We start from the raw sequence: 25,117 nt of genomic DNA, 5'->3' as shown, positions 1-25,117 counted from the left end.
CACATAACAAGCATTGTACTGACTGGATTGTACAAGCAACACCCTTTATTTTATTTCAGAATCAGTAAGTCATACAGTAGAACAGGAAGTTATTGCCCGGGAATGTACAGGTGCCTCACTGGTTTATATTTTGAAAATCTTTTTGCTTGTCATAAGTTCTTAATAAGGACCTGGATCATTCAGGGATAATTCTCAGAGAGGAAGAGTAACGACATAAAATAAAATACAGAGTCCAATTTAAATGTTCTACAGGACAAACCAGAAAGATAACACTTCAGAGAGAAAAAAGCTAAGTAACATTCCTGAAGTCATAATGAATATTACTAGGAGGAGAAACAAAACAGCAAAACAGTGCTGTTGCAACCAAACAGGCTTGCTAAGGAAGGAGCAAAGTGTATTCAGAAGAACTTGGTGTTTGTGTTTCATGCTTATTTTTGTTTTGTTTATATTATTCATTTTACAGACCAACCACAGTTTCCCCTCACTCCCCTTCTCCTTCCCTCCACCTCCCTCCAACCCACCCCTATCCATTCCTCGGAAAGGACAAGGCCTCCTATGGAGAGTCACCAAAGTCTGGTACCTTCAGTTGAGGTAAGACCAAGCCCCACCTCCACATCAAGACTGAGCAAGGCATCCCACCATACGAAATGGACTTTAAAAAGTCAGTTCCTGCACTAGGGATAAATCCTGCTCCCCCTGCCAGGGGTCCCACAAACCGACCAGGCTACAAAATGGTCTCCCACATGCAGAGGGCCTGGTTCGGTCCCATTCAGAATCCCCAGCTGTGGGCCCTTGAGCTCCTGTAAGTCTGGGTCAACTTTCTCTGTGGGTTTCCCCATCACGGTCTTAACTCCCCTTGCTCATATAATCCCTCCTCCCTCTCTTCGACTGGACTTCCCAAGTTCAGCCTGGTGCTTGGTTGTGAATCTCTGCGTCAGCTTCCATCAGTTACTGTATGAAGGATCTATGATGACAGTTACGGTAGCCACCAATCTGTTTACAGGGGAATTCCAGTTTAGGCACCCGCTCCACTTTTGCTTAACAAACAAACAAACAAACAATAAAGAATTAGACAAATTCTTAGGACAAATACTTCTGTTTTCCCTTTCGTCTCTTGAGAGGCATCAAGAGTTTGTTGAGGAAGCTTCTGGAACTTTAGATGTTGGATTCACATTTTTGACTTTTAAGTCCATGATGCACATATGAGGTGGCCTTTGATAAATAGGATTGTAGCTTCCTGAGGTCCCACTGTATCAATAGAAAAACAACAACCTACTTTTCATGTGTTGAACAAGAAAACTGGGACAATGACTAAGTGGGAAGCAAGAGCACTAAATCATATGATCAGCTAAAAGCCAGGGCATTTGGGAACACAAAGAGTAAGAAGTAATGTCACTTTAAGGAAATGCTCAACATCCTTAGTCATCAGGGAAATGCAAATCAAAACAACTCTGAGATTCCAATTTACACCAGTCACAATTACTAAGATTAAAAACATCTATGATAGCTTATGCTGGAGAGGATGTGGAGTGAGGGGAACACTCCTCCATTGCTGGTGGAAGTACAAACTTGTATAGCAACTTTGGAAGTCAGTATGGTGGTTTCTCAGAAAATTGGGAATCAATCTGCCTCAAGTCCCAGCAATACCTCTCTTCGGTATATACTCAAAAGATTCTCAATCATACTACAAGGATATTTGCTCAAATATGCTCAGAGCATTATTTGTAATAGCCAGATGTCCCTCAACTGAAGAATACATAAAGAAAATGTGGTACATTTACACAGTGGAGTTCTACTCAGTGGTAAAAAGCAATGATATCTTGAAATTTACATGCAAATGGATAGAACTAGGAAAAAACCATGCTGAGTGAGGTGCCAAGACCCAGAAAAAAAAAACAAACATAGTATATACTCACTCGTAAGTAGATATTAGATGTAAAGCAAAGGATAACCAGTTCATGACCCCAGAGAAGCTAGGTAACAAGGAGAAACCTAAGAGAGACATACATGGATCTGCCTGGAAAAACTAAATAGACGAGGTATCCTGAGAAAATTGAGAGCACGGTAGTTGGAGGAGGAAGAGGGCAGAAGGGGAAGAGTAAAGGGGAGAGGAGAACATGAGGGACCTAGATGGTCAAGATGGGGGAAGGACAGAGAGGGAGAGCGAGGAAAGAGATATATTTATTGAGGGAGCCACTGTGGGAATAGCAAGAAATTTGGCACTAGGGAAATCCCCAGGAATCCACAAGGATGACCCCAACTAAGACCCTAAGCAGTAATGGAAAGGGTGCCGAACTGGTCTTCCCTGTAATCAGATTGATGGCTAGAAAAATTGTCATCACAGAACCTTCCTTCATCCAGCAACTGATGGAAGCAGGAGCAGAGATTCACAGGGGAGCACTAGGATGAGCACCCAAAGTCCAGTCGAAGAGTGGGAGGCGAGATTATATGAGCAAAGAGGTCAAGACCATGAATGGGATGCCCATTGAAACAGCTTACCTGAAGTAATGGGAGCTCACTTACTCTATATTGATGAGGGGAACCAGCATAGACCCAAACTAGGCCCTCTGAATATAGGTGACAATTGTATTGCTGGGGCAGTCTGCAGGGCCACTGGCAGTGAGACCAGGATTTATCCCTATTGCTTGCACTGGCTTTTTGGAACCTGTTCTCTTTGAAGGGATATCTTGCTCAGCCTAGATATAGTGGGGAGGGTCTTGGTCCTGCCTCAAAGTGCTAGACTTTGTTGATTCCCCATGGCAAGCCTTACCCTCACTGACGAGTGGGTAGGGGGGAAAATGGGGAGAAAGTGGAGGAAGTGGGAAAAGGAGGAGTGGGTGTGGGAACTGGGATCGGTATGTAAAAGGAGAAAAGATTGTTTTTTAAAACATAAATTAGTTAATTAAGAAAAAGAAATAGTGTCGCACTGGGGCAAATGCTGGGCTGGAAATGTCCCTTTTCCAGCTATGCTGTTTGTCTCTCCACACATGAGCGAATTAAATTATCCCATCTGCAGCTTGCATGTGATATAACTGAAGAATCACACAGGAAGGAAAATCTTAAAAGGTTTCTTTTTTGCTTTCAACTTGTCTTTCAACAAGACCCACCCACAACTACAAAACATCACTAAATTGCCTATTCCTTAACCAGAAGAGGATCCCAACTCATTTGGCAGGCAAACGTTACGTGTTTAGCTGAGGATAGTACAATGTATTAAGTCTAAATTAAGAAGGCATGCTTTCTATATTTTCCAAAATACTGCCAGTCGTTCGTACTGGAGAAAGAGTCCCGGTGTTTAAAGTGCAGGACCTGTTAGTTTTCACTGACTGTCAAACTGATCAGCTAAGTCATGATTCTACCACATACAGATGGGTATCTGAACACCAGAAAGTATATTCTCCTTGAGATTTAGTGCCTTGTACTCAGGTTGTGGTAGTTCCCAAATTAGGAGATCAGTCTCTGAGAGTAAAATTATTCAATTTGGGAAAAAGTCTATTTCCAGGAATTAGTTATTTGTTGCTTATTTGGGGGACTTGTTCAATTAATAAGTTCAACGTAGACAATTGTATCATATGTTGTCTCCATTTGTATTCCCAGAGATGCAGACATGGTTAAGATGGGATTCTGGTTCTCACTGGAACCCACCTAAATCAATCCTCTGAAAACGCTTCAAGACCAAAGCAATTGCCCAGCCATATTCCTGAGACATTACAGATTATGCTCCAAGCCTGACATGTGCTGGAAGGCAATGCTTTATCAACTGGAATAATCGGATCACAGAAGAGCTATTAAAGAACTGTCGACTTGTCTTAAAGAACTGTTGACTTGTCTCAAATGCTTTTCCCCTATTTCTAATACTTATAAAAGTAAGATCTGGGGTCCAGGTCAGGAGACCAACAGGAATGCAGAAGAAATTCAAGGAACTGTGGTAAGGGATGGTAGAGAATGCGACTTTAGGATCTCTCTGTATTGGGGAATGTGCCTAGATGTGAATCTTTCGGCCAGAGGTATATGGCAGTGTAAGCCAAATTCATTAGTGAATTCCAAAGGTAGGGGAAATGTCTCTGTTTAATATTGAATGTTGCTTGAAACAAATGGGCCATGAGCCAGGGGTGTGGACATCCCTTTCACTATAAACCTTTCCCTTTTAATGACATATTTTGTAATGGGATTTGACGTGTAATACAAGCATCATTCCCAGTGCATGTATTACCCATCTCAGTTACTAACAATACTAAAATTAGTTTCTCTGTTTTTCCCATTTTAAATCTGTACTGTCTTACCAATAGCCACCCACTGATTTTCAAATGTTAACGATATGTGTTGGCTGACTGTATAATATCAATTTTCATTTTTAGTACCTAGGGACATTTTCATCGGAGTGTAGATTGCTCAAAATACTTGATGGACAATAAAACTAGATGTCTACCCATAAGATTTGGCAAGCTTTCCTTGAATACAAAAAACAATGCAGATGGAAAATTTTAAGTTCTATTTGATTCATTTAAGAAACCAGGGTAGTGAAATAGTTTACACATAAATTAAGGATGTTCATATTCTTGCATTTGTTTGTTTATTTATTTTGGATTTTTGGTCTAGTTCTATAAACCAGGCTGGCCCCAGACTTCGACCTCTGCCTCCCAGCTGTTGGAATTATGGATGTGTACCATCTTTCTTGCTCCAGAACTTGCTTATTTTGACTCAAATTTTGAATAAATGCTTTGAGTAGGCAAAATCCTAAATTATAAATTACTGGGTTGATATTCTTATGATTTTATTCAAGAACACAATTAGCAGGGATAATTACCCATACTGAGAGAGGATTCTATTGTAATACCTTCCTACATGGATGGAATATATCTTGGTCCAGTTTCTCTCCCATTACCCTCACTTCCCTTCTACTTCTGCTGATCCCTTTTCTCTTCACAACAGCCTTCCTTCCACTTTTAGATTGAGTTTTTCATATGAGACACAATGAACCTTCTCAGGGTTGCTTACAGGAGCCTGAGTACTTTACCAACAGCCTGGTCGCTGGAAGAAATACCTCTCTTCCCCAGCAATCACTGATTTCCAATAGATCCTAAGGATGTAATGGAGGCACTGAGTCTTTCTCTACTCCATTGTGTCCATACAGTTGTACACAATCTTGTACAGCTAACCACAGTTATTATCAAAGAACACAAGTTTAGAAAACAGTTTGCATTGAATTATATATACTTCTTGCACAAGTGCCATAATTTTGTAAGAAAATAAAGTAAACTAGTATTACTATGTAGCCCTGGCTGGCCTGGAACTCACAGGAATTCACCAGTTTCTCTGCCTCCTGAGTGCTGGCATATAGGAGGAGGAGGCTGCTTGTTTAGTTCCTGGCTGCCTGGCTAGCTTAACTCCAAAATAATCACACAGAAACTGTATTATTTAAATCACTGCTTGGCCCATTAGCTCTAGCTTCTTATTGGTGAACTCTTATATCTTAATTTAACCCATCTCCATTAATCTGTGTATTGCCATGAGGTCATGGCCTACCAGCAAAGTTTCAGCACATCTATCTCCAGCTGCAGTGGCTCCATGGCTTCTCTCTGACTCTGCCTTCTTTCTCCCAGCTTCAGTTCAGTCTTCTCAGGTTACCTAAGTTTTGCACTATCAACAGGCCAAGGCAGTTTCTCTATTCATTAACCAAAAAAAGCAACACACAGACAGAAGGACCTCCCACACCATTTCTCCTTTTCTGTTTAAACAAAAAGGAAGGCTTTAACATAATAAAATTCTATCAAGAATTACAGTTACAATATTTATATCTACTTTATCTTTTATCATAACTAAGGAAAACTATAACTATAAATTCTTCAACTTCATCAAAGACTCCAGGAGGATATAATATTACCTAAGTAAACAGGAAGTACATTGTAAGCAACTTCTAAAACTCTATAATTGACAGAGACATTTCACTGCCTGGGCAGTCACCCAAGGTCCTTTTGTACCATTGGGGCATCCATCTTTAGCCTTCAGGCCCATAGTACTCAGCAGACTTTTCCATGAAGCAGGAAATTTCAAAGACAGATTTGCATATATTGGCAGATTGACAGTCAGTTTCTTCTGTGTCCTGCAAAATGTCTCGCAGACTCTTTCATGAAGCAGGAACCCCAAAAAATCATTTCACCTTCAGTCAAGTTCAGAAGTTATTTCTTTGTGAATCCTGCATGTCCAGTTCATCTAACAAACTCCATAAGAAGCCTCTTTGATGCTCATCTTCCTCTTGAAGTAGATTGGTGCTGCTAGAAGCAGATATGTGTCACTGTCATATAAAGTCTTAAATTTTTAAAACATTTAAATTCCATATTCCAAAGGTCTCTCAAAGATTTGAAGAATACCTATCTAACTAAATATATCTCTATAGATCTGGAAAATCTAACTAACATGACTATAAGTTTGAATATTATCGGTGATTATCTATTAACCTATATTTCTTAATTACACATTACATTTTTTAAATGAGCTACACAATCACAATACCTTAATCAAGATCAGAAATATATATATAACAAAATATATACATATAACAAAACATTAAATTTGTATCAATAAGCTAAGATCTATACCAATGTAAAACTCTATATTATATCCCCCTTGAAATGTAGACAAACATATATAAACAATATTTGGGAATATGGGTGTAGTTTTTACCATATTGCTTCCTACTGATTTGTGGTGTTGTTAATCAGGTCTTTTATGGTGTACCCTGTGTGCTAGGTTCAGTCACCAGTTGGTCAAGGTAATTTTTTAAGGGTATTCACGGTGACCTTTCAGGGGGTCTTTTTCCATCAAACCACACCAGTTTGGAAGCAATCCACAGGTTATCATCCTCTGTGGAAACAAGAGAAGAATCTCTTTTCCAAAGCAGCATATCCTTAGACCCAAATTTGGAAGTCATGATACCTTTATAATATACATGCCGGTTTAGCTTAGCAGCCCATACAATGAAATGTCTCTCTGTACTTAGCTCCTTCACAGTCAAAAGATTCAAAGAAAACACAATAATACACATAATCCAGACTCTCTGTGAATTTTTAATTTTTAAGTGGCTTATTTTTCTTTACTCCTTTTAATCTATGATTATCTGTACTCTGTCTCTTTAAATACTTTTTTGCCTCTCTATACTTTTTTCTTCTCTCTCCCAATCCTATGTACATTTATCCAACACTATGACTCATCTGGATTTGTCTTTATTGCATATCTGAAATTATTTTCTGATCAGAAGTGTTTCTTAAAGTGCTAAATGATTAAGAATTTAAGCTGTGACATTACTAGGCTACATACAGTACTTCCTGCTTGCTGTGCCCATTCCAACATGATGGAGCTTCTTGCTGCTTCCAAGAGCCACACACACCACCCAACTTCCAGGCACACAGCTGGTCCACATTGTCATTAAGCAAGCCATAGTATGCTTCTCACAAACTCCATCCAAATACTTAGTCTCCTGAAAGAGCCAGAGGTTGGACAGGCCGCACATCCCAGAAAACCTGAATTTCAAAACAACAGTGCAGCTTTTTTTCTGATGCTGCTGCTGAGTCAGGAAAACCTCTCTTAAAGGAGTTGCAGCATGCCACCAGGAAGAAGCAAGAAGCTGTGTTAAACTCTGTATTTTTTTTTTGTCTAGAATTCCTTTTCAAGCTCTTCCTTAGGTTTTATGTGAATTTAGTTGGCCACGTGGGCACCAATCTCACGTTGGGCACCAAATGAAGAAGGACACTTAAAAGAAATCCCACACTAGCTCAGAATTGAGAAAAATAGATGGTTATTTATTTAGGAGTAGACTCATAAATCAGAATCCTCTGCTGGAATGGAGAACAGCAACCAAATCCTGCAGTTGGAAAAGAGGCCAGACAAATGCTTTATATCAACATAAATAGTATAAAAAGCCACTCCCCAGTGGGTAAGTAACTTAAAGGCTACTGGCTGTAGGATTTCCTACAGTACTGACATTAATGGTGTACACCATCACACCTGGCCTCAGAAAACTCTTTAAAGGAACCAAGCATTTAGCTTTACTTACCCTGTAATTTCAATGTTATAATGTATTGAAAAAGATAATTAACCATGCAGATACTATGAAAATCATTTCTTATATATAAAGACTTTGTTGTTTTATAGACATAAAAACTTACATTAAAATCATACAGTAGAGGTGATGAAGGTCTATTACCATTATCTGCCTTCAATTGTACCTAAAAGGAGGTCTAGGGCTCAAAGCTACTCGTGTGGAATAGTCACCTTAAACAGATACTTAATCAAGACAATCTACAGGGCTGGGAAGTTCATGGTTCTTCCCATTCTACATGGAGGCTGATCTATGTGATATGCTAGAATTTGAGGAGATAAGTACACAAACCCTCAGTTTGACATTGGTGTCCAAAGCCGAGTCATAGAAATCAGAGGTGACACAGAGGAAGGCAACATGGAAGCTGATGCTGGAGAGCATGCCTTCCATATGCCATGACATCAGCTTCTAAGTCAGAACTTCAGATTTAGTCAGACTGGAAACCTACATGTATGACCATCAGATCAATGGCCTTTACTTCAAACGGACAAAGGACAGAAGAGCATGTATTCTATTCTCTGCAGACAGGCAGATCTCAAGGACAGATGGCCAGTTACTTCATCCAAATTCACCAGTCGGATAGGATCGGCATTTCTCCTTCCTTGGAGAACTAAAGATTAAAAGGGGGAGAAAAGGGATAAGATTATTTGAATAGAGAATTCTTTTATATGAAAGAAAGTAGCAGGAACTAGAAAATCACCCCCAATGAATCCCAATGCAGACTCTTCAGCCTCTTTTACTGAAGTATTGTAAATAACATCAATGAATAAAAACAAAGGAGATACAAAACAAGTAAAGCAAGATTACTAAAACCCAATTAATAAGTCGTTCACATGTGACTTTCATATTAAAATCTGGAATCTGAGGAAGGGAGAGACAGCTCAGTAGTGAAAAGTACTTGCTCTTCTTGCAGAGGAGCTGAGTGTGGGCCTCAGTACTGATGTCAGAAGCTAATAACTGCCTGAAAACATAGCTCAAGGGGAATCCAATGATCTTCTGTCTTCTTCAGGCACCAGCACACATGACATATATTCGCACAGACATGTAAGTAAAAAATAAATAAGTAAATATATTTTAACAGAATTTGGGGGATGTAGTCCAGGAGTAGACTGGTAGACCAGCATACATGAAGTCCTAGGATCAGCTCTCTGACTCAGAAAAATAATGATAATGATAATATCAACTTGGAATGGAATTTCTGGCTCACTAAGTAAACTTGCCCAGTACACTCAGGGCCTGGGTTCAATCTTAGCACAACCAAAAATAAATATGAAAACTAAGAACATAACATTTTACATGAATCTCTTTTTCCTTGCTAATGCTTTTATTAAATGGTTAATGGTGGGGTGGTTATGCAAGAATGTGAATGTTCTTAATTTCAAAGAAATATGCACTTTAAATTTTAAAACTGATAAATTTTATACTTTGTGCATGCTACTACTTCAGTAAAAATAACTTTAAAAATAAATGAAATGAAAAATGATTAATAAACAAACTGTCATAATTCTACTGACTAAACATTTAAAAAATACTCCAGCTTCAAAAACAATAACTGTAAAAGCATTAAATGGAAAAAGTGATATTCTAATGATAATCTTGTGTATACCTTGGCTTGTGCCGGATATTTGTTAAAACATTATTCTGAAAGTTTCTGCGATCACTTCTGGATAAAATAAACATTTAAATTGGTGAAATTGGGGCAAGGCAGATTGTCCTCCAAAATGGTGAGTGGCTTTGTCCAGTCAGTTAGAATTAAATAGAACAAAAGGTTCTCCATGCCCCTGTATGAGGGAATTCTCCAGCAGAAAACCTTTAGACTCAGCTATAACCTCTGCTCATCATGGTTCCATAGCAGATTGTCTTTGAAAAAGAACTGTAGTTCTTTTGGTCTTACAACCTGATGGCTTCTGCCATCATACGTGGGACTCACCGAACCTCCATAATCAGCTTAACAATTCCTTAGTATAAGTGAATAAAACATATGAGCTAGTATATATTGTATTGGTTCTGTTTCAAATACATGTACATGCGTGTGTAGATAGAGAAGAGCACACTAGACAGTTTAGGCACAGATTCTCTGTTCTACATTGTGTGTGTGTGTGTGTGTGTGTGTGTGTGTGTGTGTGTGTGTACACATATTTTTGAATAACAACAAGTAATTGGAAAAGAAGGCGCAGATTGGAGAAAGAACCTGAAGGGTTTGGAGGGAGGGAAATGAAGGGAAAATTATATAATTATTGTAATTATTATTATAATCTTAAAAAGAAAAAGGAAACAAGGCTTTATTTTATTTAACTCACAGTTTGAGCGAACAGGGGAGTCATAACAACAGGAACTCGAGGCAGCTTGTCACATTGCGTCTGCAGTCAGGAAGTAGACAATGATAAATGTTCAATTGCCTCCACTGTATTATGCAATCGGGAACCCAAGCACAGTGAATGGTGGCGTCCTCCTTAAGGTTGGGTTTTCCACTTCAGTTAACCCAGTCACGCAGGTGTGCTCAGAGCATAACTTAATCTAAACAATTCTTCACAATTTTCCCAGCAGTTTGACTTCTAGGTGACTCTAGATTCTGTCAGATTGAAAATAACCCTAATCATCATGATGAATATAAATTAAATTTGGTTTGCAAAAACTGTAGAGGCTATTGCAATAAACTATTTTATAAGCAACTGTTCAAACTCCTGTGATATGTCTGAGGAAATTTTATTTCAAAGGCTACTCATCTTTAATTACATTAATCAAATTTCTAGATATGTTACTTACATATACAATTAGCCATTTTAAGTGTATGGATAAATTATGACCAACATACTTTGACAGATACACTCATATAACTATTATAATCAAGATACAAAATGCATTAAATATGAAGTTCTTCTATGACTGTTAGTTAACTTCATCTCATCACTCATATGTCTAGATTAATCTCATTTTCTTTTTCTAGAATTTCACAGAAATGGACTCCTACACAAGCACGCCCTTTGAATCTAGCTTCTTTCATTCAGGATGACCCTTCGTCATACAGCTACATTATTCCATTTGTCAGTAGCTCATGTATTTTTCACATTTATTCCTACTCCATAAAATCAATAGAACAATGTCTGTGCATCCATTTACCTTGTCATGGGAACCTGGGTCACTGCCAGATTGGGCTATTTCTCACTTGTTCTTATGTTAACCTTTGTACACTGTCTTAATTAAGTTTCTATTACTCTGATAAAATACCACTACCAAAGTCAACTTGGTGAAACAGGTCCCCAGACCTTCGCACAACTGACATCACATTGAAGGCACCATTCTGACCTTAGAACCCAACTCATAGGCCCCAACATCAGTCAAAACTCAAATAGATACTTAATCCATCAAAGATCTAGTCCATGGTTCCAGGATCAAGAAAAGTCCCTAAATGAACTAAGCTTGCTTATGGGCTTCTGTAGTTTCATATATTGCTAACTGTTCTTGTTAAATGAAGTGTGTCAACCAAGATATGATTTTTTGTGCATAAAAGACAAAAAATGGTGAAGCTTAAGCAGCATGATTTGGGCAAGTTCTCCTTGCATGCTGGAGCCAGCAATGCAAACTTTCTATTCTGCTTTAGAAGTTCCCATGGGTGTTCTTTGGTGGAGTTATCACATAACATTAGGAAGAGAAAATGTTTATCTCAGCTTAGAGTTTCACATCACGGTCCAGCACTGAAGGAAGTCAGGTCAGAAACTCAGACAGGGCAGGAACCTGGAGGCAGGAGCTGATGCAGAAGCCATGGAGGGCTGCTGCCTTTTGGCTTGCTCCTCATGACTTACTCAGCACCCAAGACCACCAGCCCAGGGTTGGAACCACCCACAGTGAGCTGGGGCCTTCCACATCAATCATTAATCAAATAAATGCCTCACAGGCTTGCCCACAAGCCAATCTGATGGGGGTACCTTCTTAATTGAGGTTCCCTCTTCCAACAATGACTCTAACTTGCAACAACTTGGCATAAAAACTAGCCAGCATATATATATGAATAAATTTTTTTATTCCTGTTCGGTAACTGTACTGGAGTATAGTTACTAGCATAATAATGAGCCATTAGTTGTATACTAGGTCGAATACTCTTCCATTTTGCAAACGAGTTTTCCATTTTGTATTTCCATCAGGACGTGAGAACTTTTGCTCATTATGTTCTCATCAACAGGAGGTTTTCATTATGTTCTCATCAACAGGAGGTTTTATCAGACTTTTCCATTCCAAACATTCTTTCATGATATAACATCTACTTGTATTTGATTATGCCTCTACTTTGTATTTTTATTACACATAATACTATTTAACATAGTTCCTCATGCTCACAGCTCATTTCCCCATCTTTTCAACCAAAGTGTTTGTATACTTGTATTCGTTAAATATTCTGGAAACAAAGCATTGGAAAGAATACGTGCTCTGTAAATGTTGTCTTCCCAATCTATGGTTTTATTAGTTTTGAAAACCATTTCTTTCAGAAACCAGAAATTTTAAATTTTGATGGTATCTAATTTATAAAAGTATTTAACTGTTACCAAAAAAAAACAAAAGAATTTTTTGATATTCCCTTTAAGAAATTTTGGGTCAGAAAGATGTCTCATTAGAAAAGGCTGTTTGCTGTGCATGTATAGATACCTGTGCTCAGGTCCTCGGTTGTTAAATAGTAGCCTGGTCTGGCTGCACCTACCTCTAGCCCCAGAGATGTAGTGGGGACTGGAGCATGGGAGGTAGAGACAAGAGGATTGCTGAGATTCACAGGCAAGCCAGCCTGACTTACCCTGCAAGTTCCATGCCCATAAGTAAGCATGCCTCAATTTTTTTGTACTTTGTCAGTTTTTATTTCATATATTCTAAGAGCTCTCTTATTAAGCAAATACACGTTTGGAATTACATCTTCCTGATCAGTTTTTATATGCCTCTGGTAATAACAATGTTCTTTTGTCAGTTTTTTATTAATAGGATCTCAGCGACATCTTATAGCTAATGTTTGTATACTGCATCGTCTTTGTCTTTTAATTACAACTGTTTTTACATTTAAAACAACTTTTAAAGAGAGTGAATTACTCAGTCTTTCAAATACATAGTCTGACAATCCCAGCATTTTAAAAAGAATGCTTAAACCACTAAAATAAAGTTGGTTTGATTGGGCTTAGTGTTTTGTTGTTGTTGTTGTTGTTTAGGGAGTTGCTTTGTCGTTGTTTTGAGAAAGGTCTAGCTTTGTCGCCCAGAATGACCTATGGCTTATGATGTAAAACAATCTGCCCTCAAACTCTATAGCCTTCTGCACCAGCCTCCAGAATACTGGGATTATCCTGAGCCAAAGTCCCAGCTATTGGGGTTTAAAGCTAAGATTTTGCGTCATGATTCTAATTTGCTCCTCTTAATTGTGGTATCCTTGTCTCTGATTCCATTTGTCTTGAGAATTTAACTATCGCCAGCTGGCTCATCTACTATGTATTTAACTTGATCTTGGTGTTGTTCATGACTGCTCCATGGTTTCTACTTTCTATTAAGACTGCAACATGTACTTTCTAATATTCCACTTTACAGAAAATGTAAGAAGAGAATGCTTTCATTTCATCCTTCAATTCACTGTGTAAATTTCATCCTGTAATTTTTCTATACATTAAAAGGATAAATTTATTCTTTCATCTTAAAATATCAATTGCAAAGAAATTTAGGAATTTAGGAACAGACTCTCCAATATATATTCCTTCATATTTATACTTTACTACCATTATTCCTTCACATAGATCTAAATTTCCATCTACTGGTACTTGATCTTGTCCTGAAAACCTTTCTTTTTCTTAGTAAAAATATAATAGTGGTGGATTCTTTTCTTTGCCTGAGAAATTACTTTCATTATTTTTAAAGTGTTCTTTTACTAGGTTTGGAATTCTAAATTTTATAAAGATATATTTATTGTCTCTATATCTTCAGAATTTTATTCCATTTCCCCATTTACACTGCAGAGACCCTGCCTTTGGGTTCTGTGATTTCTCGTGAAGGTTTTATGTTAATTTTTGCCTTCTTAAAAATTCTCTATGATCAATAGGTGATTATTATTCTCAGTCAATTCACTAGGTACTTAGTGTAGATATCCTCTACAAATGACTCAAATTTGTTTATATTTTTATGCACTATGGTCAGTTGTGAACATGAATGAATTATTAGTCTGGATATAATGTTTTTAATTTCTTGGAGCCCCATTTGGTTTTTATTATAGCATCCATGATTTTCCTCATGGTTCTTCATACTTTTAAGTCCATCATCCTCTGTAGTTCTAACATCTACAATTTCTGGGTAATGTTTCCAGACTGATATTTTTCTCCTGGTTATTAATCACATTTACATTCTTCTTTACCATCAAGTAATTTGGGTTTTAATACTAGGCGTTGTGATTTTGTATTATGAATATCTGGAATTTTTATTTTCCTTTAAAAGTTGCCAAACTTTGGGACAATGGACATGGCATAGTATGTAAAATGCTTGCCAAACTCAAGGACTGAGGTCAGACACCCAGGATTCATGTAAAAATACATGGCTGCAGGTATCTATAATTAGAGTCACTTTACTGCAAGATGCAAAGGAGAGACAGGAGACAAGAGGACCATGGAAGTTCATGGGCCAGCTACAATGACATATAGGTAAAGAATAAGAGACTTTGTCTCAAACAAGTCCAAATACAAGGACCAACACTAAAGGTTGTACTCTGCCTGTCACATATGTGCTGTAGTGTGCTAGTACTCAAACATAGAAACATGAAAACACATGCATATGCATATCACACACACACACACACACACACACGAAGAACCCACGATTAAACAAAACAAATCAATCACATTATTGGCAGATAAACTAGATTCCTTTAAGGTTTGCTTTCACATGTGCTGAAATACAGTGAATGTGTTTTTCTGCCCCCTGAGAGTCGTGCAGCGTCTCCCTTATCTTTCATCAGTAGCTCTGTGCTCAGGCCCATGTGACTTTGTCATATGCATGAATGCCTTAGCCTTCAGCAGTGAGATCATTAAAGAAACACCTCTGCGAGTCTGGAGCTTTTCTCCTCTTGTCCTCTGTGCTACAAATTCCAACTGCTTAAACTACCATAAACTATTTTAGCCAGTGGGAGGGAATGGTGGAGATTAAATCCAGGGCCCTGTGCATGCTAAGCATGTACTCTACCGCAGCTAGATCCTCAGTCTTCTTTGAATTCTTCCTTTTGAGGTGTGGTCTCTCTAAATTGCCTGCGTTGCTTTTGAACTCTTTCTGTAACCTTGATATACTTTGACTATATGATCGGTCCTCTCTTGCCTTCTTGAGTAGCTAGGATCACAGACCTCTGTCATCAGGTGGTCGGCCTGCTATAAACTCCAGTCTGGTTTCTCAATTCAGGCAGTGGCATATATTTTTGGGGTTCTTCTCACTGAGGAATTATCTACAAGGTCCCACCAGACAGACACGACAAAATCACCCCAACACCGTATTTTTTTCAAAGTAAGTATTTTCCTTTTCTCATTTTAGTTCCAGTCTTGATAAATACAATTTAGAAATAAAATAAATCTATACAAATATTTATAATATACAAGAAACCAAAGTTTGGTGTTGAAGAGAGGAAGGCGGAGTTGAGAGAAGCCATGGAGCTGCCAGAGTCAGACATGTGGAAACTTTAGCCGGTAAGCCACAGCCACGTGGTGATACACAGATTAATAAAAATGGATTAAATTAAGATGTAAGAGTTAGTCAATAAGAAGTTAGAACTAGTGGGCCAAGCAGTGATTTAATTTATACAGTTTTTTTGTGATGATTTCGTGTCTAAGCGAGACAGGTAGCCGGGACAAACAAGCCGCCCCTCCTTCCAACAGTTTGGCATTCATTATATATTTTCCTAAAATTTTAAAAGAAAAATGAGACAAAGAAAAATAGTTAAATTGTTATTATTTATCATGGTCAAATATAAAAATGTCATATGTTGCTCCAGGAGCTCGTCAAAGGCAACCAACCACCCAGACACACCATGTAGCCGATTGAACATCTCTAGTCCAGCTATCTGGGACCACACCTAAAATTTTGAAGATCTAGGTAGGGCCCCAAATATTCAGAACATGGGGTTTTGAAGACTAGAGACTTCACTCAGGCCTTTACTTCACTCAGCAGCTGGGGAGGGTCAGGGGTTTTCTTAGTGAGTAGATTGAAGCAAGCAATTTTTACAGAAGCCAGGATAAGCAGCTAGCCAGCCTGAGGGGGGGGGGGGGCGCAAAAACAGGCAGCTGAGATAAGTGGTTCCCGGAGGAGGTTCCGCACAAACAGGCATTTTAACTAAAGCTAAGATAAGTTAGCTTGGGCATCCTAACCTTTGGTTCCTAGAATAGAGTTGGATAGTTTTCCATGGGATTCTCCACCAAGGAGAACAGATTCTAGTTAAGCCTGGAATGGCTTCAGCAATACAGGGTGGAGGAAGGTCTGCACTGCCTTGTCCCATCATAATATAATGTTTTGATAAAGTACACCAGTTTCCCCCTCAAGAACTGTCGTAGCCCTTTGAAATCTTATTAGTTATTGATAGAAGCACCTAATTCCCAACATTTTCACATATCATTTTGTTAGTCTACTAAATCTTTGTTCATTTGATAGGAGAAATCAATCCCTATCGTTTCAAGTTATACATCTTTAGTTACTATATGAACAGCTTTTTCAAGTATGTATAAGCTAAATCCACCTTCTTCTGCCCCATTGCCTCCTTTCATGGATTAGTACCCTGCAGGGACAAAGGTAAACCTTTCAGGACAAGAAGGTTCAGAGAGAAAGTGAGTGAACAGATTTGGGGCAGTGGGCACAAAGCATGGTCTATCAGAAATCTTGACAGGGTCAAGTATTCTCTCATCTAATTGTATGCTTGACTTTCCTTGACCCAACAATATCCTTAGTGCTTATTCTAGTCTACACTCTTTCAGACTAGCGTCATAGAGCCTTCCGTTTCTCTAGCATAACAACACTTTTCCTTTACTAAACCATCAGCTTCCAGTCTGGCTATGCTGGTATGTGGCACGTGCTGCCAGACACCGGTTGCCCAGCAGGGAATTTGATCTAGACTCCACTCTTGGAAGCCTGGGATTCATTTCAGGCCTCCGCATGGCCTTAAAACAAGAAGAAATCCCCAGTTGCTAATGGGAATGATGAACCAACTCTATAAAACTTTAGGTTTCTGGGAACTTGGTTCAAAAGTGTGTGTACTTGGATTTTACCAGCCCCAATCTCAGGGTCACCTGTCTATCCCTTTCTTTCTCTGAGCTTAATACAACAAAATCTGCTGAAAGTAATTCAACCTTCTGTTCAGCCTTCCTACTTCAATGATTAACTCAGCCTGCTCTTTGGTTCTGCCCTCTGGCTCTAGGACATCTAAAGGTTTCCTGGAATGTTCACAGGGGACAATAAAGCTTTTATTTTTTCTCTTGACTCAGTGAATATTATACATGCCACCATGTCTTTAACCGTGCTCCAAAGAGGTAACCAATTCCAAAGTTCTTATCCTTAATATTTCCTTCATACTCTTGAAATGCCTGAAATATTCTATTACCTGGTGTGTCCCCTTCCACTTATATGCTCTGCTGGTTCATCGCTGATTTAAAAAAATATTCTAATGATGGCCATTCCTTTGCGTGCCAAGGATTACCATCATTCCACTTAGCACCAGTCGTGGTGTTCTCAGAACCAAAGCATCTGTGAGAGGTCCATCCACAAGATTCCATTCCAGAAACTGCTTCCTAGGATTAGTCCTGTGCCACTAGCTTGCATCCATTTTCTGGAAACAGAGATGGGGGCTGCATGAAAGTCAGTGGGGACTATAGAAGACTTCTCTCGGAAGATATGGCTCAAAGACATGAGGAAGAATAATAGGGAGGCAGGAGCTGATGTTCAATATGGTTTCAGCTGAGACCTTAGACAATCTAAAGAGTGTCAGGATGTCTCCCCAAGGAAGTCTTAAATTGAAATCAGGGCTTGGAGGTTTTTAAATGCTGGTCATTGACTCTGAGCTACCCATGGTAGAATAACCTTGGGAGAGGCAATTTCCTCTGCCCAAGGACAATATCCAGGCACAGGACAATTGTGAGCCTTTAAAAGCTGAGGTGCTGAGCAACAGAGGAATGACCTCAACAAAAAAATCTAAATGGAGAATTGTAGTGTGCCACACTTTTTCCTTAGAGCTCACTACTATCTACTACTCACTTAGGTCAGAGTCCATATGTTTTTGTTTTGAAGTTCATTATTTTCAAGAGGGCAGGATAACATGCGGACCAAAGTGATGGATGGTCCCAGTTATTAAGCTACTTGCCTTTCCAAATGGTGCTTTTTTTCACTATGTTCTTATCACGGTGGCACTATGGATCTGCCAAATCATTTCTCCAGACTTCTCTGTCAGCTTCTTGTGACACTTTCCTCAGTCTCACTGGACCCTTTGAAAATATGGTAGCATCCTGGCCACAAGCTCTCCTCAGGGGCCTGAACTCTCCAGATGCCCTGTCAGCAAGCTTCCTCAAGACCCCCAACCTTTCTTCTACTTTTCCTAGGTTTAAGACATATGGGCTAGAAAACATCATTTTGAGTGAGGTAACCCAGACCCAGAGAGAAAATTATCACATGTACTCACTCATAAGTGGTTTTTAAACATAAAGCAAAGAAAACCAGTCCACAAATCACAACCCCAGAGAACCTAGACAACAATGAGGACCCTCAGAGAGACATACATGAATCTAGTCTACATGGGAAGTAGAAAGTAGAAAAAGACAAGATCTTCTGAGTAAATTGGGAACATGGGGACCTTGGGAAAGGGTTGAAGGGGATGGAAGAAACAGGGAGGGGAGCAGAGAAAAATGTAGAGCTTAATAAAAATAACAAAATACAGAAAAATATTTCTTGCAGTCACTTTCCCTGGGCTAACTCCAGGATCCCCTTCTGCTAGCAGGGTTTGTTTTGGGTTTTGTTGTTGTTGTTGTTGTTGTTCTTTGTTTTTCTATTTTTCTGTAATCAATTACCTACACTCAATATCCTCTAACAAACACCTACCGTGGCTTCTGCTTTCTTGCCAGGTGGTGCCTGAAACAGTCATCTGATAAAAGGAAAGGAGGTGGCAAGTGATGGGCCTTGTGTTTGTGAAGGATGAGGACCATATGAAGCGAGAAATGATCAAAGATCTGAAGACACAGCTTGCTGCACTGAGTTCTAGACACTTTCAGTAGCATTATTCCTGCGACGGTCTCACTTATGGCCACCAAGTTGTAAGCGGAATGAAGGCAAACATTTGAGTTGATTAAAGATTTGTTGAGTAGGTGGGTGTTAGAAGAGAAACAGCCAAGGTTATCAAGGACACTCGGAAAGAGTTTTAAGTCCAAGCTCCCTAAACAGAGTTTAGAGAACACTAAGTTTTATTCCCAGAGAAGTGTAACTGCTTCAGCATATAAATAGAACTAGATACGAAATTTGCTTTATACTAAGGCTTAGGAGGGGTAAGACCACCCTACTAGTTCAAAATTGTCTCAAGTTTCAGTGATGTAATGGTAAGTATGATCATATGGTCAACTATTTCATCAAATCTTTGCTAAGCAAAGCTAGTTCGTGGCTTTTGAGTCATCATTTGGAGTCTGTTTAGGCTACATTTAGTTAATAAAGAAATAAAATAGCTGAACTCTGCTTTGCCTTTTATATCTCATTCTGCTTGCCAAATACTCCAGGCTTAGGGAGGGTCAGTTCAGCACAAATGACTGCTGACTTCCAGAGCAAGTGTTGACTCTGTAATCTGTTGTGTAACAAGACTCTGGAGAGCCACCTTGTCAGAGCAAAGACCGCTCCCCAGGAGAGAAACTTGCCCTTCACTCTTACAAAATATGTTGAAGATAACTCATATTCTGAGGGTAAGCGGTTAGAGAATTTTTTAAAACATTCCTCCTCAAAAGGTAATAGGTTCATCGAACCATTATCAGCTACACCTGACGTCCTTTAAAACCCTCTAAGCTACTTACGTATGTAGGAAGCAGTCCCTTTAAGAGCGAGCCCAATTGTTCCTTCCTCTGAGAGGTCCTCCTCTACACCAGCCATCCTGGGTTCTTCCTGTTACATCCTTTGTCCCTTCCAAACACAGATGGAGCTGGAGGTGTTTCTAGAGGTTGCTCACTCATGCAAACCAAGCTTCGATGTGGAAGCGGTTTTGTTGTTTCCCCAGCAAGTTGCTTTGTTGGCGTTAACACAGAACTTGAATCGCTTAGAGACAGTTCTCTTTGGCTGTGGCAATTCTGGTTGGAATGAAGCAAACTATATTCAAATAAAACCAAAAGGAAAACATTCCATTTGGGATTGGGCTCTATCCTGAATATCGCTCTCTCCCCTCAGAGTGTTTCAGGACAGTGTTTTCTGGAGCTTAAATGATGCTGGGAAGTGCTGGAGAATTGTGAGAGCCTCTTGTCCCCACACCTTGGGCTGCTTGAACAGTGTAAGAGTACGTACGTCCCGTAAAACACATTTTCTAGGCAAAAGGTGCTGGGAGCTTGGTTTGTAAAAGGACTTGTGCTTGGATGAATAATTAACCCAGGTGTTTGTCTTACCCATTACTATATAACAAACCACCCCCCAAAAATAATGACTAAAACAACCACCACCTATCAGTCTGTGGCTCTGCAATCCGAGGCTTTCACCAGAGTAGTGTTTGGCAAGTTTTATCTGTGCTTTCTATCTCTTGCGTGTTTGTAGTTTTCTGGAGAACAGACTGAGACTAGGAAATTCAAGACATTCACTATTAGTCATGTCGAATCTCCATAGATTATAACTGCTCATTCTTCCCGTACTTACTCTTCTCTTCTTGAGTACCAGTTCGAGAAACCATTTCACCTGGGGTGCATTCTGTTATGTGCTCTTACAGCCCGCATGTACTGACCCCTAACCTCCCGCATTATAGGCCAGCCTCTGGGCCTTCACCTCCCCACCTGACTTCTGCCTCTGTCTTGAACCCCCCGGCAAACACAAAGTGGGTGACAATGGCTGGGGAACAAATCCTTCTCATTTGTGGGTTTATCTGGCCCTGTACCTGCAGCTGAGTAAGAGATCAATATTATCTGCTGAGGAAGTGTGACTTGATAGCCAAATTGGGAATTGGGAGAAAAAACTTAATTCCACCACTGTGGAATTTCCACAAACAAATAACAGAGATTGGGTAAAGGGAAGGGAAGTCCAGGGCTTCAAATGATGAGTCATTGTAATGAGGTAATGGCAGTGTTTGATAAAAATCTGCTATTTTATGAGCACATTTGACTGAGGTAGGCTTTTCTCAAGAAGCCTAGGAACACAGTCAAAAATCAGTTAGTACAGAAATAGGAAACAATAATATTAGTGTTTTCACCATTTCTGAATATATGAAACACCTAACAAAATCACTTAGGAGAGAGATTTTTTTTTTCTTATCTCAATTTATTCTAACTACTTGTGTGATTGCAAGCTAGTCTCCATTTCTTATTTCCTGAATATCATGCTGTATACACCAACGAAGGGAAAAATGAATGCAGGTAGACAGTATGTGAAAGAACTCAGTTTGGGGGAATGGTCGTCACCAAATGGATTAAAGGAACCTGATAGGGCAAAGAAGTATTTAAATAAGGTGTCATGGCAATCAATACCTTTCATGACACCCTGGAGCCCAGATAGCCAATTAGAGTTGCCCCAAATTCGGCAAAGGGCCAGGCCTTTGGCTCTGCTGACAAGTCACTGGAAGGGTGCTCACCTCAGCCAGGAAGTAGGGGACAGGACTCTGAATCTCTTTTCTTTGAAGAAGGGAAATCTCTGGACAAGGGCTTCACTCTGGGCAATCAGTCAAGAGAGCAAGCAGCTGGAAATGAGTCCGTAGGACTGATGGCATCCCGCGCCATCCATGAACACCTGTCTCTAGTAAAAGAACAAGTTTGAGCTTCTGTTTGACAATTTGAGGGCAGGGAGATGCAAATCTCCATTTTGAGAAATGCGCAAAAACACGTTTTGAGATAACTTACATCCTGTGTGAGAATATATCGATGTGACGGGTGTAAGAAAGAGCTGAATGGCCAAAAACTAAGCAGGAGATATAGGCCAAACTTCCAGGCAGATTTCCTACAGAAATCTGCCTTCTGCCTCTACTATTAAGTAGAAAAGTCCTTTGAAAAGGTTTGGGTAGCGTCGTTTCCTAAGAATAAACAAATCCAGCCTCAGACCTTAAGGTTTGTTCGAGAAACAGGAGTTAAAGGTCTCAACTGAAATTGTTCTCCATTTCTATTTCAGAAAGCAACAGCAGAGTCAGATTGTCATCCAACTGTCATTTTGTTATTGGTACAGCTAGACTGAAGAATGTGGCAGAGAGTCAAGAATCTCCTCCTCTAGCCTGGCACTGAATTGTCGCAGTCACTGGAATAAAGATCAGTCGGGCGGCTCAGATCACTGTCCAGGTCTCCAGGTCTTCCCTCACCAGCTCCCGTTATCCCGCGCCCCTAAAGGGGGATTGTTGTGGTTATTGATTGGCCCTTTGCTAAAAAAAAAAAAAAGAAAGAAAGAAAGAAAAGAGAATTGTCTACACAATTTACAAAGGGATGATATAAAGGTAACTTAGAGACAAGCGAATCCAAAATGGTGAAATAGAGGTACCCAGCTACCACTTTCTCCACAAAGAACTGTTTCAAAATGTGAGTGATCACCTTTGAAGGTGATGGCTGAAGGAGTGTGCTGGAGCTCAGAAATGGGGAATGGGAATCTTGTAAGGTGCACAGACCCAGCAGGGCAAGCAGAACACTGACTCCCCCCCCCCCCATCTCAGGTCAGGGGGACTGTGGACTCTGGATGGCAGATAAACAGCAAATGAAAGCGTCCTCAAATCTCATTGCTATCGATGGCAGAAATCCTAGGCACGGGAGAGTTTCACAACTGACACAGGCATGGAGTCAAATGGAAGGAGCTGCCTAAAGTCCTCCAAGTAGCTTTGCTGCAGAGTAATTCAGAATGGGGTTAACCCTTTCTAAGCTCCAGGGTATAGGTTGGAATATAATGCTATCTTGAAATTAGAACCCCTACACTATTACCATGAGGGGTAGAAGCATATCTCTCTCTCTCTCTCTCTCTCTCTCTCTCTCTCTCTCTCTCAGCTCAAACAAGTAGACATCCCCATGTTCTGTACCCTTAGCATCAACATTCCCTGTGAAACCTCAACAGCCTATACCTCAGCACTGTCTTTACTACTACCAAAATTCAAGCCTGCCCAAAGTTCTCGAAATCATTCACTTCTGGAAGTCTACATCCAATGCCAACTCACATACTACACTGGGACACCTAGTAACTGGTGATGTTGCCAACATCTGGAGAATTCACACAGATATTGCTCCTTTGTGCTTCCTTGTAACCAAGGCCAGTGTACCCCAACCAACTAACATCCTACAACCCATCACAGAAAAACAGCTCTCCTGATGAAAGTTGCCCTATAAAATTAGAACAGGTAAGGGTTGTAGAATGACAAATTCAACAAAGAAATATAGATCATGAAAAATAATCCATCAAAATCTTTGGGCTGAAATATTCAATCACTGAGAAAAAATACAACTAAGAGCTTCAACAACAGACTTGATGGAACAGGAGAAATAATTTATGAAATTTAAAATGTCTTTTGAAAAAGTAATCAAAAAAGAAGAAATGAATAAAAGAAGGTTCAGAGAAGGGGGACAGAGGGAAATAAAAAAAATAATTAGCAAAGTCTATGACAATTATAGAACAATTAAAGAAATAATTATGAATATTCCAGAAGGATTATTCAAGATAAAAGACAAAAAAATTCATTCAACAAGCTAAATGCAGAAAACCAAATCATTGGAAAGAAACTGATGGCCAGATAGTTCTAGGGGTCTCAAATTACTTGTAAAAGTCCAAATGTAAAATACACTATAGTCTCATGCATTCAAACCAGTGGTTCTAATGTTCCTAATGCTGTGACTCGTTAGTACAGTTCCTCATGTTGTAGTGATCCCCAACCAAAAATTATTTTTACTGCTAGTTCATAACTGTAATTTTGTTACTGTTATGAATTATAAAGTAAATGTCTCTATTTTCTGATGTTCTAAGGTGACCCCTGTGACAGGGTCATTTGACCCTCAAAAGAGTTTCTACCCACAGGATGACAACCACTGATTTAAACATTTTGTCACTCACTGGAATTATTTTTGGAAATTGTGCAAGCAGCTTCCTGTTCCTGTCATGATGACCTCCGTTGTAGCATGAGGGGCCAGCTTGTTGGGGTGTCTGTCCTGCCCAGTACCCCACAACCAGCAAGTCCCAAAGAAAATCAATCACACAGAGATCTCTATAAGTTATAAAGCTGATTGGCCCATTAGGTCAGGTTTCTTGTTAACTCTTATAACTTATGTTACCCCATTATCCTTATCTATCTTAGCACATGGCTCCATACCTTTCTCAGCTGGGCAAGTTACATGCTGCCTCTTCGGTGGTCTGTGCAGGAATGGCAGAGGAACCTCCCTGCTTCCCAGAATTCTCCTGTTCTCATTGCATCACCTCTACTTCCTGTCTGGTTTTCCCACCTATACTGCCTGCCTAGCCAATCAGCGTTTTATTAAAATATGATTGACAGAATACAGACAATTCTCCCGCATCACTCCGTGACTGCTAACTCATCTTCCCCAACATGGTGGACTATACCCCCTGTGACTATAAGCCACAGCCACCCCTGTATCCCTTAAGTTGCTTTCATAGCCAGAACCTGGAAACAACCTAAATAATTCAATCTTATTGCTACAGAAAGCACCAAAACATAAAAGCAAATAGTAATATACACAGAACATACAAAATAATTTTAAAACAACAAAGAAAATGATAATAATAAATTTTACTTTTTATTAACCCTGTATGTAAAGATTGAATTCTTCAATCAAAAGAAATGTGGTAACTTGATGGGATTTTTAAGATGCAACCTAGTTACATGTTACCTGCAAGAAACTCTCTTAA

General features: G+C 39.4%; 1 long non-coding RNA gene across 1 annotated transcript; it reads right to left on the bottom strand.

Moving 5' to 3' along the window:
- Positions 1-581: 581 nt before the first annotated feature.
- LOC125406195 (uncharacterized) lies at positions 582-20,599 on the bottom strand. Its single transcript, XR_014997043.2, has 4 exons — positions 20,122-20,599; positions 10,399-10,670; positions 8,547-8,708; positions 582-6,275 (listed from the first exon to the last, which is right to left on the bottom strand). It is a non-coding gene; the product is annotated as an uncharacterized LOC125406195 (long non-coding RNA).
- Positions 20,600-25,117: the final 4,518 nt, after the last annotated feature.

This window comes from Myodes glareolus, chromosome 15 (genome assembly GCF_982192425.1).
Source record: "Myodes glareolus chromosome 15, mMyoGla1.1, whole genome shotgun sequence".
Classification (NCBI taxonomy): domain Eukaryota; kingdom Metazoa; phylum Chordata; class Mammalia; order Rodentia; family Cricetidae; genus Myodes; species Myodes glareolus.
The sequence above is the reverse complement of the archived record's forward strand: the minus strand, read 5'-3'. Positions and strand labels throughout refer to the sequence as shown.